The following is a 15,832-nucleotide window of genomic DNA, read 5'->3' on the forward strand; positions in this document are numbered from 1 at the left end:
AATTTCCAAGTTGTGTGTGGATTGTACTTATTTATTTATTAAAATAAACTAAACAACAAGGGCATAAACTGATTCATACTAGGAGATCCCATAGTAGGAAAGCAGGAAATAATCCTAGTCCTGTCACGACCCCAACCCCGGTCATGATGGCGCCCAACACACTGCTAGGCAAGCCCGACCATTCAACAACATTATCCCAAATTCTTATTCAGATTATAGATAAATATCACAGAGAATTTACTAAGTCATCACTTTCAAGTGTATAATTAATAATAAAATCTGCGGAAATTCAACTAAAATACCACACCATAGCCCAATAGAATCCGGTGTCACGAATATGAGCCTCTAATACAGAATATCCACCTATTACAAGTCTGTCTAGAAAAAAAATGCGGAATAAAATATAGAGATAGAGGGGATAGATCAAGGCTGCGAATGCCATACAACAACCTCAATACTCCCGGATACTGCTGTTCAGCTAAACAAATCCTCTCTCAGCCTGTGGTGTACCTGGATCTGCACGCAAGGTGCAGGGAGTAATGTGAGTACTCCGACCCAGTGAGTAATAAACATAAATAAAGGCTGAGAATAAGAAATCGTGGAAAAAAAATACAAAGTAAACTATAACTGGCAGTTTAGAACAACAAATAGTGAAACAACAAGTCAATTAAATTAGAGTACCAAATACTGAGATAGGTATAAAGATAAAAACAAATGCATGAATGCAATGCAATGCATATGATGGTACACTCTATGCATGAGTGCAATGCAATGCATATGATGGTACACTCTAGTACCCACTGCGGCGTGCAACCCGAGCCATCCATTTTATTTATCGTCGACGGCGCTCACTGGGGGTGTGTACAAACTCCGGAGGGGCTCCTACAGCCCAAGCGCAATATCAAGCCGTCTCGTGGAATCAAATCTAGGCCCTCGGCCTCATATCAATCTCAGTATAATCAACCAAGCTCTCGACCTCAACATCAATGTACTCAACCAGGCTCTCGGCCTCAATATCAATGTACTCAACCAGGATCTCGGCCTCAATATCAATGTAATACTGCTGCGACGCGCAGCCCGATCCATGCTCAGTCCAGAAACCATCATAAGCCCATTGGGCATTTGTAAAACAGTAGTTCTCAGCCCAAAATATCATTTAAGTTTTTTAAATCTTAGAAAGATGGCTGAGTTTGCAAAACAGTATTTAAAACCTTGGACTGAGGTCAAATGACATGCGAAATATGCGAAAGCAGTGATATCAATCCCTGAAGAATTCAAATAATTGGCAAGAAGCCCAAATGTAATAATTAAATCTAAGTAAGGATGATTCTCAATTTAGTTCAAGTAGAAAACACGGTACAAACATCTCTCGGGACGGACCAAGTCACAATCCTCAATGGTGCTCTACCCCACGCCCGTTATCCGGCGTGCAAGTCACCTCAATATAGCGTTACGATATGAAATTCCGAGGTTTCAAACCCTCAGGACATCATTTATATCAATTACTCACCTCGAACCGGCAACTTCTTTAGCTCGCGACGCCTTTGCACCTCGAATTGGCCTCCACGTGCGTCGAATCTATCCAAAATCAGAACGGGTATGTCATAATATGATAAGGGAACAAAGCCCAATCAAAACAATCGAAAAATACCAAAATTCTCGAAATTAGCAAAAATCCGAGCAAAATACTACTCCACAATGCCTTTTCCTCTCAAATCGACCTCCGAATGCCTCGAATCTAGCCACAATAATTCGATTCAATCAATAAAAATTATAGGAATTAATTCAATATGGAATTCTACACTTTCCATTAAAAATCCGAAATTGCACTCAAAATTCGCCCGTGGGGCCCGCGTCTCGGAATCCGGCGAAACTTATAAAATCCGACAACCCATTCCGATACGAGTTCAACCATACCAAAATTATCAAATTCCGACAACAACTCGACCTCCAAACCTTAATATTTCATTTTTTGGAAGATTTTGCAAAAATCTTGATTTTCTTCCATTTAAATCCGAATTAAACGATGAAAAATAACCATGGATTTATGTAATATAAACACTTTAAGTATAGGACACTTACTTGAGTTGAAATTGTGAAGAACACCTCAAAATCGCCCAAGAACCGAGCTCCAAAAATCCCAAAACGAAAATAAAGAAATCAGCATTTTTGGTCCTTAAGTTTCTGTCCGCCCGTCACTAAAGTCCAGTTTCGTCACTAAAAGTCGTCACTAAAAGTCCACCAGAGACAGCTTTACCAGCCATATTCAATCGATCATAACTTTCTGTACAAATGTCCGAATGACAAATGGTTTAAATTTCTGGAAACTAGAATACAAGGGAAACAACTTTCATATTTTATACATTTTCAGATTCCATATATATTTCGAGATATAAGCTTCCAAATTAGCCTCCTCGCATCAGAAATTTCTGGGAAATTTCGAAATAGCTTTACTAGCCCTTATTCAATCGATCATAACCTTCTGTACAAATATCCAAATGACAAATATTTTATATTTCTGGAAACTAGAATACAAGGGCTACAACTTTCATTTTTTATACATTTTCCGATTCCTTATAGATTACGAAATATAAGCTTCCAAATTATGCTCCTCGCATCAAAGTTTTCGAACCTTGCCGTCAAAAATCCAGCAAGTTAAATTGGCCTAAAAATGGTCCGAAACCATTCCGAAACTCACCCGAGCCCCTCGGGACTCTAACCAAGTATGCCAACATGTCTTAAAACATCATCCAAACTTGCTCCAATCACCAAAACACCTCAACTAACACTAAAATCATCGAATTACATCGAATTCAAGCGTAAGTTCTTTTAAAACTTCCAAAACACGCATTCGATCAAAAACCCAACCAAACCATGTCCGAATAACCTGAAATTTTGCACACACATAAAAAATGACATAATGAAGCTACATCAACTCTCGGAATTCCATTCCGACCCTTGGATCAAAATCTCACCTATCAACCGGAATTCGCCAAAATATTAACTTCGCCAATTCAAGCCTAATTCTACACCGGACCTCCAAAATTACTTCCGATCACACTCCTAAGTCACAAATCATCTCCCGGAGCTAACCGAACCGTCGTAATTCATATCCGATCCCTCTAACTCATAAGTCAATGTCCGGTTGACTTTTTCAACTTAAGCCTTCTTAAAAGAGACTAAGTGTCTCAATTCCTTTCAAAACCTTTCCAAATTAACTAGTTCACACCCAACACTGATAATGAAGCATAAAGAAATAGGAAATGGGGAAAACGGGGCGGTAACTCATGAGAAGACGGGTCGGGTCGTCACATCCTCCCCAACTTAAACAAACGCTCGTCCTCGAGCGGGTCAAGAAACATACCTAGAGCCTCAAACAGGTGAGGATATCTGCTCCACATCTCCCGCTCGGTCTCCCAGGTAGCTTCCTCCATGGGACGACCTCTCCACTGTACTTTTACAGAAGATATATCCTTTGACCTCAATTTTCGAACTTGACGACCCAAAATAGCCACTGGCTCCACATCAAAGGTCAAATCACCATCCAACTGAACCGTGCTGAAATCCAAAACATGGGACGGGTCCCCAACATGCTTCCGGAGCATAGAAACATGAAATACCGGATGCACACTCGACAAGCTGGGTGGCAAAGCAAGCATATAAGCCACCTCCCCAATCCTCCTAAGTACCTCAAAAGGTCCAATGAATCGTGGACTCAACTTTCCTTTCTTTCCAAATCTCATAACACCCTTCATAGGCGAAACCTTCAGCAAGACCTTCTCACCAACCATGTAGGATACATCTCGAACCTTTCGGTCCGCATAACTCTTCTGGCGCGACTGTACTGTACGAAGCCTTTCCTGAATTACCTTCACCTTCTCTAAGGCATCATGAACCAAATCTATCCCCAATAGCCTAGCCTCGCCGGGATCGAACCAACCAACTGGAGATCTACACCGCCTCCTATACAAAGCCTCATACAGTGCCATCTGAATGCTGAACTGATAGCTGTTATTGTAGGCAAACTCTGCAAGCAGCATAAACTCACCCCAAGAACCTCCGAAATCAATCACACAGGCACGCAACATATCCTCCAATATCTGAATAGTACGCTCAGACTGTCCGTCCGTCTGAGGATGAAATGTTGTGCTCAACTCCACCTGGGTACCCAACTCTCGCTGAAAAGTCCCCAAAATTGGGAAGTAAACTGAGTACCTCTATCTGAGATAATGGAAACTGGAACACCGTGCAATCGCACAATCTCTCGGATAAATATCCCTGCCAACCGCTCCGAAGAATAAGAAGTACACACCGGAATGAAGTGCGCGGACTTGGTCAGCCGATCCACAATCACCCAAATAGAATCAAATTTCTTCAAAGTCCGAGGAAGACCACTCACAAAATCCATGGTAACTCTCTCCCACTTCCATTCTGGGATAATCATCCGCTGAAGCAAACCACCCAGTCTCTGATGCTCATATTTCACCTGCTGACAGTTGAGACACCGAGCTACATAACCTACAATATCTTTCTTCATTCTTCTCCACCAATAGTACTGTCTCAAGTCCTGATACATCTTCGTGGCACCCGGATGAATAGAATACCGCGAGCTGTGGGCCTCCTCCAGAATTAACTCTCTAAGCCCATCTACATTGGGCACACAGATACGGTCCTGCATCCTCAATATGCTATCATCATCTATAGTCACATTCCTGGCATCATCATGCTGAACTCTGTCCTTAAGGACAAGCAAATGCGGATCATCATACTGGCATTCTCTGATGCGATCATATAAGGAAGACCGAGAAACCACACAGGCCAACACCCGACTGGGCTCAGAAATGTCCAGTCTCACAAACAGATTAGCCAAGGTTTGAACATCAACTGCAAAGGGCCTCTCCCCAACTGGAATGTACGCCAAACTCCCCATACTGACTACCTTTCGGCTCAAGGCATCTGCCACTACATTGGCCTTTCCTGGATGATACAAAATAGTGATGTTATAATCTTTTAGCAACTCAAGCCACCTCCGCTACCTCAAATTAAGGTCTTTCTGCTTAAACAAATGCTGAAGACTACGATGATCAGTGAATACCTCGCAAGATACGCCATATAAATAGTGCCTCCAAATCTTCAAGGCATGAAATATAGCAGCCAACTCTAAGTCATGAACAAGGTAGTTCTTCTCATGGGGCTTTAACTGACGAGAAGCATAAGCAATAACTCTACCCTCCTGCATCAACACACAGTCAATCCTAACTCTCGAAGCATCACAATATACAGTATATGAACCTGTAGCTGATGGTAAAACCAATACTGGAGTTGTGGTCAAAATTGTCTTGAGCTTCTGAAAGCTCTCCTCATACTTGTCTAACCATACAAATGGAGCACCTTTCTGAGTCAACTTGGTCAAGGGCGACGCAATGGATGAAACCCCCTGAACAAACTGGCGATAATAGCCTGCTAATCAGAGAAAACTATGGATCTCTGTGGCAGAGGACGGTCTAGACCAACTCTGCACTGCTTCTATCTTCTTTGGATCAACCTGATTACCCTTGCCGGATACTATATGTCCCAAGAATGCCACAGAACTTAGCCAAAATTCACACTTGGAGAATTTTGCATAAAGTTTCTCATCCGTCAATCTCTGCAACACCACATGCAAATGCTTGGTGTGCTCCTCCTGGCTACGCGAGTACACCAGAATGTCATCAATAAATACAATAACAAAAGAATCCAGATAAGGCCGAAATACACTTTTCATCAAATGCATGAACGCTGCTGGGGCATTGGTCAGCCCAAAAGACATGATTAGAAACTCATAGTGACCATATCTAGTCCTGAAAGTTGTCTTAAGAATATCCGAGTCCCTAATTTTTAACTGGTAATAGCCCAAACGGAGATCAATTTTTGAAAAGACCCTCGCTCTCGGAAGCTGATCAAATAAGTCATCAATACAAGGTAAAGGATACTTGTTCTTCATTGTTACCTTATTTAACTACCTGTAGTCAATGCACATTCTCATTGTGCCATCTTTCTTCTTCACAAACAGAAATGGCGTACCCCACGGTGACACACTAGGCCGAATGAACCCCTTGTTTAGGAGCTCCTGATGCTGCTCCTTCAATTCTTTCAACTCTGCTAGTGCCATACGATATGGCGGAATAGAAATGGGCTGGGTGCCCGGCACCAAGTTAATGCCAAAATCGATATCCCTATCTGGAGGCATGCCCGGCAGGTCTGCAGGAAATACATCAGGAAATTCCCTCACAACTGGGACAGAATCAATACTAGAAGTCTCAGCTCCAACATCTCGCACAAAAGCTAGATACGATAGACAACCCTTCCCAAACATACACTGGGCTTTCAAGAGGGAAATTACTCTGCTAGGAACATAATCAGTCATACCATGCCACTCGATCCTCGGAACACCCGGAATAGCCAAAGTAACTGTCTTAGCATGACAGTCTAGAATAGCATGACATGGAGATAGCCAATCCATGCCCAGAATAACATCAAAATCTACCATGCTCAACAACAATAAATTAACTCGGGTCTCCAGACCCCCAATAGTCACAATACAAGACCGATACACATGGTCTACAATAATGGTATCGCCCACCAGGGTAGATACGTGCACGGGTAAAGCAAGACACCATCGGGTCGTACCCAAATGATGAGCAAAATATGAGAACACATAAGAATAGGTGGATCCGAGATCAAATAAGACAGAGGCATCTGTGTGGCAGACTGAGATAATACCTGTGATAACAACATCTGATGCAATGGAATTTGTCCTGCCTGGAATAGCATAACAACGAGCCTGGCCACCACCTAATCGTCCTCCCCCTCTGGGGCGACCTCTGGCTGCCTGGCCTCCACCCCTAGCTAGTTGGGCGGGTGCTGAAGAAACTGGAGCAGAAGACGAAGGTTGGCCCCTCTGTTGAAACTGACCACCACGAAGTCGAGGACACTACCTCTTTATATGAACAAACTCTCCACACTCGTTGCAACTACCAGGTAATGGAGAAGGGAACTAGAGGGAACCCCTCGCACCTGAATGACCAGCCGATGCACTCGGCACAGATAAACCCTGAACTGAAGGGGCATAGGATGAGCTCTGAGCTGGGAGAGCGTTAAGTAAAGACTGGCCCTGCTAAAATCCCTGATGACCACGGTCTGAAGATGTCCTACTATACTATGGACGGGCCGGCTGAGGAGGTCTGAAGGAACGACCTCTACCACGTTGGAACTGGCCCCTAGACGGAGCACCACTGAAACTGCCTGAACCTCTGGGCCTCTTGGCCTCCTTCTTCTCTCTCTCTCTACGGCAAACTGTCTTAATATCACGAGCGATGTCAACCACCTCCTCGAACGAAGCACCCAATACTCTCTCTCTAGTCATCAAAATACGGAGAGAGTAGTTAAGACCATCCACGAATCTCCAGATCCTCTCACGATATGTCGGAATCATCCAAGTAGCATGACGAGCCAACTGTGAAAATATCATCTCGTACCGAGTCACGGACATATCTTCTTGAGTCAACCACTCAATTTGCCTATGCAGCTCCTCTCTGCGGGACTGAGGTACATACTTCTCCAGAAATAGAGTGGAGAACTGCTGCCAAGTAAGGGGCGCTGCACCAACAGGTCTACGCCTCTCAAAATCTTCCCACCAGGTAAATGCAGCTCCCTGGAACTGAAATGTAGTAAAAGATACACCACTCAACTCCAAAATCCCTGCGGTGCGAAGCATTCGCTGACACTTGTCAAGAAAACCCTGGGCATCCTCGCCCTCTGCACCGCTGAATGTCGGAGGCTGGAGCCTACCAAATCTCTCGAGACGACGCTGCTCATCGTCTGGCATAGCTGGGACCACAAAGTTCTGAACTGGTGCAACCGGCTGAGCTGGAACAGCTTTCGGTGTCTGCAATCCCGGTACAACCTGCTCAGCTGTGCGATTAACAGGAGTCTGTGTGCCTTCCCTGGCCTGTGAAGTAGCTGCGGCTGTAGTGGCTGAGACCGCCTAAGCTAGGCCAGTGCAAACTGTCAAAATCTGAGCCAAGGTCTCTTGAAGACCCGAAATCACGATAGGCATAGCTGGTGCTCGAACTGGTACAGCTGCTGGAGCCTGATCTATAACTGGGGAAGCTGGTGGATTAAAAGGTGCTGCCCGCACTACTCTACCTCTGCCACGCCCACGACCACGTCCACGGCCTCTGGTGGCATCAATGGGTGGAACTGGTGGTCGTCCACCTCGTCTAGTAGCACGAGTCCTCGCCATCTGCAAGAGAATAGAATGATAGAATTTTTTTTAGTGTTCGGATCAACAAAGCCGCACAACAAGAATTTCAAGAATATGAAGTTTTCCTAAAGGTTCTGCAGCCTCTCGAGGATAAATACAGACGTCTCCGTACCGATCCGTGAGACTCTACTAAACTGGCTCATAACTCGCAAGACCAATTAACCTAGACTCTGATACCAACATGTCACGACCCCAACCCCGGTCATGATGGCGCCCAACACACTGCTAGGCAAGCCCGACCATTCAACAACATTATCCCAAATTCTTATTCAGATTATAGATAAATATCACAGAGAATTTACTAAGTCATCACTTTCAAGTGTATAATTAATAATAAAATCTGCGGAAATTCAACTAAAATACCACACCATAGCCCAATAGAATCCGGTGTCACGAATATGAGCCTCTAATACAGAATATCCACCTATTACAAGTCTGTCTAGAAAAAAAATGCGGAATAAAATATAGAGATAGAGGGGATAGATCAACGCTACGAATGCCATGCAGCTACCTCAATACTCCCGGATACTGCTGTTCAGCTAAACAAATCCTCACTCAGCCTGTGGTGTACCTGGATCTGCACGCAAGGTGTAGGGAGTAATGTGAGTACTCCGACCCAGTGAGTAATAAACATAAATAAAGGTTGAGAATAAGAAATCGTGGAAAAAAAATACAAAGTAAACTATAACTGGCAGTTTAGAACAACAAATAGTAAAACAACAAGTCAATTAAATCAGAGTACCAAATACTGAGACAGGTATAACAGATAAAAACAAATGCATGAATGCAATGCAATGCATATGATGGTACACTCTATGCATGAGTGCAATGCAATGCATATGATGGTACACTCTAGTACCCATTGCGGCGTGCAGCCCGAGCCATCCATTTTATTTATCATCGACGATGCTCACTAGGGTGTGTACATACTCCGAAGGGGCTCCTACAGCCCAAGTGCAATATCAAGCCATCTCATGGCATCAAATCTAGGCCCTCGGCCTCATATCAATCTCAGTATAATTAACCAGGCTCTCGGCCTCAATATTAATGTACTCAACCAGGCTCTCAGCCACAATATCAATGTAATACTGCTACGGCGCGCAACCCGATCCATGCTCAGTCCAAAAACCATCATAAGCCCCTTGGGCATTTGTAAAACAGTAGTTCTCAGCCCGAAATATCATTTAGAAATATCATTTAAGTTTTTAAAATCTTAGAAAGATGGTTGAGTTTGCAAAACAGTATTTAAAACCTTGGACTGAGGTCAAATGATATGCGAAATATGCGAAAGCATTGATATCAATCCCTGAAGGATTCAAATAATTGGCAAGAAGCCCAAATGTAACAATTAAATCTAAGTAAGGATGATTCTCAATTTAGTTCAAGTAGAAAACACGGTACAAACATCTCTCGGGACGGACCAAGTCACAATCCCCAATGGTGCTATACCCCATGCCCGTTATCCGGCGTGCAAGTCACCTCGATATAGCGTTACGATGTGAAATTCCGGGGTTTCAAACCCTCAGGACATCATTTACATCAATTACTCACCTTGAACTGGCTACTTCTTTAGCTCGCGACGCCTTTGCCCTTCGAATTGGCCTCCACGTGCATCGAATCTATCCAAATTCAGAACGAATATGTCATAATATAATAAGGGAATAAAGCCCAATCAAAACAATCGAAAAATACCAAAATTCTCGAAATTAGCAAAAACCCGAGCAAAATACTACTCCACAATGCCTTTTCCTCTCAAATCGACCTCCGAATGCCTAGAATCTAGCCACAATAATTCGATTCAATCAATAAAAATTATAGGAATTAATTCCATATGGAATTCTACACTTTCCATTAAAAATCCGAAATTGCACTCAAAATTCGCCCGTGGGGCCCGCGTTTCGGAATCCGGCGAAACTTATAAAATCCGACAACCCATTCTAATACGAGTTCAACCATACCAAAATTATCAAATTCCGACAACAACTCGACCTCCAAATCTTAATTTTCCATTTTTTGGAAGATTTTGCAAAAATCTTGATTTCTTGCATTTAAATCCGAATTAAACGATGAAAAATAACCATGGATTTATGTAATATAAACACTTTCAAGTATATGACACTTACTTGAGTTGAAATCGTGAAGAACACCTCAAAATCGCCCAAGAACCGAGCTCCAAAAATCCCAAAACGAAAATGAAGAAATCAGCATTTTTGGTCCTTAAGTTTCTGTCCGCCCGTCACTAAAAGTCGTCACTAAAAGTCCACCAGAGAAAACTTTACCAGCCATATTCAATCGATCATAACTTTCTGTACAAATGTCCGAATGACAAATGGGTTAATTTCGGGAAACTAGAATACTAGGTCTACAACTTTCATGTTTTATACATTTTCCAATACCATATATATTTCGAGATATAAGCTTCCAAATTAGCCTCCTCGCATCAGAAATTTCTGGGAAATTTCAAAACAGCTTTACTAGCCCTTATTCAATCGATCATAACTTTCTGTACAAATATCCAAATGCCAAATGGTTTATATTTCTGGAAACTAGAATATAAGTTCTACACCTTTCATGTTTTATACATTTTCCGATTCCTTATAGATTACGAGATATAAGCTTCCAAATTATACTCCTCGCATCGAAATTTTCGAACCTTGCTGTCAAAAATCTAGCAAGTTAAATTGGCCTAAAAATGGCCCGAAACCATTCCGAAACTCACCCGAGCCCCTCGGGACTCTAACCAAGTATGCCAACATGTCATAAAACATCATCCAAACTTGCTCCAATCATCAAAACACCTCAACTAACACTAAAATCATCGAATTACATCGAATTCAAGCCTAAGTTCTTTTAAAACTTCCAAAACACGCATTCGATCAAAAACCCAACCAAACCATGTCCGAATGACCTGAAATTTTGCACACACATCACAAATGACATAATGAAGCTACATCAACTCTCGGAATTCCATTCCGACCCTCGGATCAAAATCTCACCTATCAACCGGAATTCGCCAAAATACTAACTTCGCCAATTCAAGCCAAATTCTACACCGGACCTCCAAAATTACTTCCGATCACACTCCTAAGTCACAAATCATCTCCCGGAGCTAATCAAACCGTCGAAATTCACATCTGAGCCCTCTAACTCATAAGTCAACGTCCTTTTGACTTTTTCAACTTAAGCCTTCTTAAAAGAGACTAAGTGTCTCAATTCCTTTCAAAACCTTTCCAAATCAACTCGTTCACACCCAACACTGATAATGAAGCATAAAGAAATAGGAAATGGGGAAAATGGGGCGGTAACTCACGAGACGACGAGTCGGGTTGTCATAGTCGCCGCCGCCGAACAATCCAACAACGTAACGAACTAGTTCGGTGACCAAGCAGGCATATTTTTTTTTATTATTGAATCTTCCCAAATAAATCAAGAATATTTGAATGGAATATTGTGATTCTACCAACAATCAATAAATCCATGGTTCAATAATTTTTAATTTCAGTTATAATTAAGGAAAACCAAGACAGAAGATAAAACAAGATTGTTGCATTAATTTTATCGATTCGTCAATGACAACAATTGAGTATGATGAGATCAATTTCATCAGTTCTAACTCAAGAAAGATAATAATCGATCTTAATCCCTGACTATGGTGGCTCTGATACCAACTGTAAAATTATTAAATCGCAGCCATATCAGAGATTAAGACACGATCATACTGATATAAAATCATAATCTTGAGTTAGAGTCTAATGAAGGGTACCGTTAAATTCCATAGATTCAGCAGCGACAGCAAACGAAAATTAAGCCTGGGACCAACTTCTACGATCCACTAGCTACACGCTCTCACAACCCGGAGAACTTGGCTGATGGGACGTCTATCGTTATCACGTATTCAAGAGACAGAATACGCTAGGGTTTTCTAATAGCTAGGGAAAGGGGGTTGGCCTCTATTTATAAAGAGTGTCTATCCATTGTCACACCTCCTTTTTACCCACGCCCGCCGGGGCGCAGAGGGATTAGGAGAGTTTTTTCAATTAAAGTACAATCGAAACAGGATTTATTATTTAATTCAGAGTCGCCACTTGGGAGATTTATGGTGTCCCAAGTCACCGGTTTAATCCCGAATCGAGGAAAAGAATGACTCTGTTTAATAGTCCGCGCACCAGAAATCCGAGTAAGGAATTCTGTTAACTCGAGAGAAGGTGTTAGGCATTCCTGAGTTCCGTGGTTCTAGCACGGTCGCTCAACTGTCATGTTTAGCTTATTTATCTGATTTTTAAACCTTTAAACCAATGTGCCAATTTTGACTTTTAACCGCTTTTATTTATTTTTAAAGAATGTGAACATCGTTTAAAACATGTCTTTGGATTGCGTCACATGAAATGCACCCGCAATCCGGAACGCATTTTATTCAATGTTTTGGGATTTGGATTTGGATCGCATGAAATGCACACCCGAGTTTAAGAAGGTAAGATTATTAAAATGCGCGCCTAAAGCGACTAGCGTATTATTATTTTGGGGAAGGCCGTGAAATTTAGCTAAACGGCTCATCCCGAAGTCTAAGTATTTAAAATAACCATTTATTGAGGGCCCCGCCGTTTGTACATTTTATTTGGCGAGACTCGTCTCATATTTTATTTAAAAGATATCCTAAAGAGACTATGATTTTTCTATTTTTTTCTCTAAAATAAAAGAGAAGAAGTCCTAATTAGTTAATATTATAAAAGCGGGCTTCGAGTTCAAGTTCGAGTCCAAACAAAAGGACAGACCTTTTAATTTGAACCCGCTACCTAACTCAAAGCCCCAAACTTATATTGTGTTAACTATATACTGAAACCATTAACAGGCCCAAATTAAATGGGCCAACTAATTCTACTTGTGAACGAACAACAACAAGTGGGCCTTGAGGCAAGCCCAAAACCGAATGGGGCGTGCCAAGCTGCGTAAGAGAGATCGAGGGATCGAGCCCCTGAAGTCAAGCATTTGCTTATTCATTTTCATGTCATTAGGTAAGCATCCTCATAGTGAAAGCAGTACGTCGTTCTACTTGAAACAACTTGAACAAAATATCCACAACACTCTTTATGGGGCAATTTTAACATGCCATGATGTAGCAAATAAACAGTCCTATTTTAGTACAAAACACATGACTACCATTACTAAAGGTTTATTGCAATGTGAATCGCTTTCAAATGACTTCACGAAACAAATTACCAAAACTGAAATTAATCTAACTATCGTATTAACCTAACATAAAACTAAATACAACCACTGCTCGAGATCATAGGCTTATATACATTCAAGACATATCGAGTGATAATCTAGCTAATAAAGAAACAGTTTCAGTTTATTTATACAATCATGTCAAATAGAACTAACAGCTGCATTTCCATTTTATCTCAACTTCAACTTCAAATTCGAGCTTACATCAACACAGGTTTTTTAGAATGTGTACCTAGAAATGGAATACAATGTAGAAGAAGAAGGAGTGATCAGCACAACAGCAACAGTAACAGATATCCAGCAGCAACTCAGGAAAACCAGTTAAAAATTCCCCAGCTATACGAAACAGCAACACAAACAAACCAACACAGCAATAACATCACCCAAAATAAACCTAACTTAAAACCAACTTCAAACCAAAAGAGTAGCAGAAAGCAGTCCAAGAGTCAACTTTAACTAGACAACACATTAGTTTCAACTTCAGGAAGGAAACCAAACAGCTATGATAGAACCAGCTTACTCAAAATCAAATCAGCAACAACTCTGGACCCCAATGGCACAGTAACAAACTCCATGAATGCCTAACCTCTTTTCCTTTTAAACTGATTCTCTCAAGCTAAAGAAGAAACAAGAACTACTTAACATCTATCCTAGACTGATTTTAGGACCCTTTTCCATTGATTTTCAAACATGTGACTTCTTGAAAGAGTGGTGTTTTCAAAAGCCAACCCTTTTTAAACTCTCAAACAGTGATCTTTTTTCAGACTCAAAAGCCCCCTTCAGATTTTCAGAATCCCCCAATCTGTCTAAAATGACTCTATTTATAACCCAAAAACAGGCCTGCCTTCTCTGCCTTGAAACTATCAGATTTTCTGCCCATGATATTCCTCGACCACTACTACATGTTTTGTTCTCTTTTTAATTCACCTATTCCCCACTACCCTTGTCTTTTCTTTATTTAAATTCAAATAGGTATGGGCACCTATTTCTTAATCCATTTCCTCTAAACCTTCCCCTACCATTAAATTTTGTTCCCCATTAGCACTTAAACAATTCATTAATTTAATGGTATTTTAGTACCCTAATGTCAGACCATTCAACTTAAACTACTTTCAAACCTTTTCAATCCCAAAATACCCTCCTAAAGCCCCTGAAATTACTGTCCTACCCAATCCCTTTCACCTCATCAGCTATAACCAATCTCCTTAATCAGATAACTAAACTGATTCCTAATTAATCAGCAAATTACAGCAGCTATAACCAATTTAATTCAACTCCCCTAGCAGTTTGAACTTAGAACTCAGATTAGATCAAATAGCAGACTGATGCAAAGCTGCTAAGATGCATATGTACATGGGATTAACTGACTGCATTCACAATTCTAAATCAAACTTAGGCATAAGGAATGATCACTGTAAACGTACTGAAATCGACGAACGAACTGAACTCATATGAAAAAAAACATGGTGAATAACAATGAGAAAAGGAAATTGGAACAATTTGAAACAAATGATACCAACAGGCTTATTTCAACACAAAATTAGAACAGAAAAGAAACAGGAGGGTAAACCTGCAGGAATGAACCACAAATTAAACTATTATCATGCTAATCTAACATTCAAGCATACCAGACTAATCGACGACACTTATTCAATCGATTACACAAATTATAACATATAACAATCGACAACAAACAGAAGCAATGATAAAATTGGACCAAATAAAAGGTCTGATTGGAGAAAGAAAAGAGTAATTGATAAAAGACGAATTTGAACTCATCTTAAACAAACAAACAACAAAACATGAAAAACAAACAGAGAAACAGAAGAAATACCTCCGAACTCAGACCTATCTCTCACTCGCTCTGCTCGTAACTCCGACTTGAGCATTTTGGGGTAAAAACGGACTTTAATCAAGTGTTCTCGACTGAGAACACTCGACTAAAGTCGGTTAGGACCTCAAACCCTTAACTTCGTACACAACCTGAAGTAGGTTCCTCTAGGGTTTGCCTTCGTTTGAGATTCGACCAACTCCGCTCTTATTCGAGCAAAACTAGTAGGGGACTTGGGACGAGGGTGGGCTAGTGGTCAGAAGGTGTGAGTTTGGGAGGGTTTAGGTTAGGCGCCGCCACCAGGGGATCTTGTGGCAGCGCTAGGGTTCTTGGTTCAAAATCAATATTCGAGCGGCTGGGACTAGATTCGAAGTAAGGGGAGGGTGGATTTGGAGAGAAGAGGTCAGGGCGGAGCTGTGGTGTGAAATTGGGGGTCATTGGACGAACTAGGGTTCTGGCCTTATTTTCGA

This window comes from Nicotiana tabacum, chromosome 11, assembly GCF_000715075.1.
Source record: "Nicotiana tabacum cultivar K326 chromosome 11, ASM71507v2, whole genome shotgun sequence".
Lineage (NCBI taxonomy): Eukaryota > Viridiplantae > Streptophyta > Magnoliopsida > Solanales > Solanaceae > Nicotiana > Nicotiana tabacum.